Here is a 4,669-nt window from a genome sequence, read left to right as displayed (position 1 = left end):
TCACTATCATATCCTGCCTGTTTCTTCTCCTTACAATGACATAGTCTATTAAATGCCAATGTTTGCTGAGAGGGTGCAACCACGAAGTTTTGTTGTGTTTACGTTAACGGAAAACAGTGTTGGTGATGAGAAGGTCATGAGAAATCTTCAGTAGTAAGTGACCATTGCTGTTGCTGTTTCCAACTCCATTCTTCCCAAGGACTCCCTACCATGTCTGATAGTTTGTGCCTACTCTGGAGTTAAAGTCACCCAGGATTACAAGCTTATACTCTTTTGGCACATTGATGATGAGGGTCTCCAGGTCTTCATAAAATTTTTCTTTGACCTCATCAGGGTTCGATCATGGTGGCACTGACGATGGTGGCTATGGTGGCGTGGCGCTTTCTTGCAAGTGGCAATCACATTGTCACGAGCCTGTCATTTACTCCTTTTGAAAGACATACAAGTTTATTGACTTCATTAGATTTGATTGTGAAACTTACACCAGCTTCCTGGCACCCCCCATCACTATGGCCACTCGAGAAGAAAGTGTATGCAGCTCCAACTTGGTAAGCTGGCCTTCATTTGCCAGCCTTCCTTCACTCAGAGCTGCTTTTTGGATGTGATACCTGCTGAGTTCTCTTGCAACAAGAGCTGTTCGTCTTTTAGGCCTGCTGGATTTTGTGTCGTCCATAAGCATGTGCACATCCCATCTACCAATGGTGAATGAAATCATCTTCACAAAAATTTTTGTACGTGTGCGTGTGTGTGTGTGTGTGTATGTGTGTGTGTGTGTGTGTGTTTTGACCACAGGATGGGATCCCCACTTGCCACAGTAAGCAGGCCAGGGTTATGTGAAACAGACAATTTTTTCCACTCTTTTTTTCTTAAAAGTATTTTTTTCCAATTACATGTAAAGATAGTTTTTAACATTCATTTTTATAAGATTTTGAGCTTCAAATTATTCTCCCTCCCTCCCTTTCCTCTCCCCTCTCACCTCCCTTAGACAGCAAGAAATCTGATCTAGGTTATACATGTGCAATTATGTTAAGCATATTTCCACATTAGTCATGTTGTGAAAGAAGAATCAGAACAAAAGGGAAAAACCATGAGAAAGAAAAAATAACAACAACAAAACAACAAAAAAAGTGAAAATAGTATGCTTTGATCTGTATTCTGACTCCATAGTTTTTTCTCTGGATGTGGATAGCATTTTCCATCATGAGTCTTTTGGAACCGTCTTAGATCATTGTATTGCTGACAAGAGCTAAGTCTATCATAGTTGATCATCACACAATGTTGCTGTTACTGTGTACAATGTTCTCCTGGTTCTGCTCACTTCACTCAGCATCAGTTCATGTAAGTCTTTCCAGGTTTGTCTGAAATCCGCTGAAGCAGACAATTTTTAAGATACCTTTTCTAGCCCTTTCCTCACACCAGGAGGTGGGCAGTGTGGTCCTCAAGAAGGCTTGCTCAGACACCCAGGGAGCTGCCAAATTCCACTGCTGCTTCAGGCCAGTGAGAAGAGAACTCTATGGCCTGGGTTGCCTGTGGGCAGGGTTGTTACTACAGCTCCCAGTGTATCCACACCTGCTGCTTCATCACCAATCCTTAACCACAGGACTTCAAGGTAGGTAAACTGGTAAGATAGTAACATAGTAAAATAATAAATAATAAAATGATAAAATTGTCAAATTATTATAATTATTATAAAATCATAGAACACTAAAATAATAAATAATAAAATTAAAAATAAAATTAAAGAAATAAATAATAAATAGTAAAATAATAATAGTAAAATAAAACAATGAAATAGTAAAATTAAAATGTTATGGGTGATACCTTTTGAATCACATGTAAATTAGATTTTAGTGAGGCAGAGTTACATAAAGTCATCAGCCTTATTCAAGGAGATTTTTTTTTCCTTTTTTTCCTTTTCAATTAGTTATTCAGTCATAGTATATTAAATGACATATATATGTGTATATACACACATACACACTCACACACATACATACATATATATATACATTACATATAGTTGTTTTTATTGCTATTCAGTCTTTCAATCATGTCCAACTCTTAGTAACCCCATGGACCATACCACACTAGACCCTTCTAGCCTCCATTATCTCCAGAAGTCTGTCCAAACTCATGTTCGTTGTTTCCACAACACTATCTATCCATTTCATCCTCTGTCATCCCCTTTTCCTTTTGCCTTCAACCTTTCCCAACATTAGGGTCTTTTCCAGTGTGTCCTGGCTTCTCATTATGTGGCCAAAGTATTTAAACTTCAGCTTCAGTATTTGTCCTTCCAAAGAATAGTCTGAATTAATTTCTTTAAGTTTTGGCTGATTTGATCTCCTTACTGTCCAAGTCTTCTTTGGTACTACAATTCAAAAGCATCAGTTCTGCAGTACTCAGCTTTCCTTATAGTCAAATTCTCACAGCCATAGATTACTACTGGAAAAATCATAGTTTCGACTATACATACCTTTGTCAGCAAGGTGATGTCTCTGCTTTGTAGTAGACTGTTCAGATTTACCAGAGTTTTCCTTCCAAGGAGCAAGCATCTTTTAGTTTCATGGCTGCAGTTACTGTCTGGAGTGATCTTTGAGCCCAAGAATATAAAAATCTAACACTGCTTCCATTTCTTCTCCATTTTCCAGGAAGTGATGGGGCCAGTTGCCATGATCTTAGTTTTTTTTTTTTTAAATGTTAAGCTTCAAGCCAGCTTTTAATCCCTTTTCTTCTTAATTCTTCTTCACTTTCTGCCATCAGAGCGGTATCGTTTACGTATCTGCTATTGGTGATATTTCTTCTGACAACCTTATTCCAGTTTTGGATTCATCCAGCCTGGCATTCCGCATGCTGTACTCTGCATGTAAGTTAAATAAATAAGGTGACAATACACAGCCTTATCATACTCCTTTTCCAATCTTAAACCAATCAGTTGTGCCATGTTTGGTTCTTATTCTTGCTTCTTGGCCCATATACAGGTTTCTCAGGAGACAGGTAAGATGATCTGGTACTCCCATCTCTTTGAGGACTTGACACAATTTGTTGTGATCCCACACAGTCAAAGGCTTTAGTGTAGTCAATGAAGCAGAAGTAGATGTTGTTCTGGAACTCCCATACTTTCTTCATAATCCAGCGAATATTGACAATTTGGTTTCTGCTTCTTCAAAAACCAGCTTGCACTTCTGGTAATTCTTGGTTCACATATTACAGAAGCTTGAAGAGCCTTAAGCATAACCTTGCTGGCACGTGAGATGAGCTCCATTGTTTGGTAATTTGGAAATTCTTTGGCATTGCCCTTCTTTAGGATTAGGACAGGAATTGATCTTTTCCAGTCCAGTGGCCACTGTTGAGTTTTCCAAATTTGCTGGCATATTGAGTGCAACACTTTAACAGCATCATCTTTTAGGGTTTGAAATAGCTCATCTGGAATTCCATCACCTCCACTGGCCTTATCGTTAGCAATGCTTCCTAAGGCCCACTTGATTTCATTCCCTAGGATGTCTGACTCTAGATCAGTAACCACACCATCGTGGTTAATGGTGCTGTTAAGATCTTTCTTGTATAGTTCTTCTGCGTATTCTTGCCGCTTCTTCTTAATCTCTTCTACTTCTATTAAGCCCCTACCATTTTTGTCTTTTATCATACCCATTTTTGCATGAAGTGTTCCCTTGATATTTCTAATTTTCTTGAATAGATCTCTTGTCTTTCCCATTCTATTGTTTTCTTCTATTTCTTCGCATCGCTCATTTAAGAAAACCTTCTCTCCTTGCTGTTTTCTGGAATTCTGCATTCAGTTTGGTATATCTTTCCTTTTCTCCTTTCCCTTTCCCTTTTCTTCTTTCTTTTTTTTTCCTTTCCTTCTTTCCTCAGTAATTTGTAAGGCCTCATCAGATCGGTTTTTTGCTTTCTTGCTCTTATTTTTCTTTGGAGTGTTTTTTGTTGCTGCCTCCTGTACAAATATTGCAAACTTCTGCCCATAGTTCTTGAGACACTGTATTTACCAGCCCTAAATCCTTAAATCTATTCATCACTTTCCCTTAATATTCATAAGGGATGTTATTTAGGCTTGCTGCTTGCAGTTTGTCCTTCATTCTCGAAAAGGACCATGCCTTCAGGGAGGTGATGGCAGGATTTGCAAGTGAATTGGATTTAAGTGAGGGAGGGCAGTGCAGAGTCACCAGCCTCACTTTCTCCTCTGAAGTCATCTGGGTCCAGTGACCAGATATGGATCAAGACAACTGGAGATGGCCCAGGATGCAGTGGGGGACTTTGACCTTTTCAAGCTAAGTTCTTTAACAGGTCTCAACTTGACTGAGGCAATGCCCATTCAGTGATTAAGGCTTAATAAAATGAGGCAAAGAATGGCTTCTTTAAAAAAAATAGATCTAGGAGGGGAAGACTCTCAGGGTTTCTGGCCAAAACAGAAACAATTGTTATTTACGTTCATCCTGAGCCATTCAGGGGCCCAAACAGTGACCAAGTAGGGCTTGGTCTGGGACCAGCGAAAGACTAGCCTTAACTTAGGCCATACTTACACGGTCTGATGGTTTTCCCTACTTTCTTCAATTTAAGTCTGAATTTTGTAATAAGAAACTCACGATCTGAGCCCCAGGTCTTGTTTTAACTGACTGTATAGAGCTTCTCCACCTTTGACTGCAAAGTATATAAT

The 4,669-nt window shown here is 39.0% G+C and overlaps 1 long non-coding RNA gene across 1 annotated transcript in view; it reads right to left on the bottom strand.

Annotated features, from left to right (window-relative positions):
• Positions 1-1,354: 1,354 nt before the first annotated feature.
• LOC114028555 overlaps positions 1,355-4,669 on the bottom strand; it is a 120,125-nt gene continuing 116,810 nt past the window's right edge. The window contains exon 8 of the long non-coding RNA XR_003567385.1: positions 1,355-1,618. This is a non-coding gene — a long non-coding RNA (uncharacterized LOC114028555). The remainder of the gene's footprint in view (positions 1,619-4,669) is intronic.

Source organism: Vombatus ursinus, unplaced genomic scaffold (assembly GCF_900497805.2).
Source record: "Vombatus ursinus unplaced genomic scaffold, bare-nosed wombat genome assembly UNPS02014886.1, whole genome shotgun sequence".
Lineage (NCBI taxonomy): Eukaryota > Metazoa > Chordata > Mammalia > Diprotodontia > Vombatidae > Vombatus > Vombatus ursinus.
This window is presented reverse-complemented; position numbering and strand designations above follow the sequence as displayed.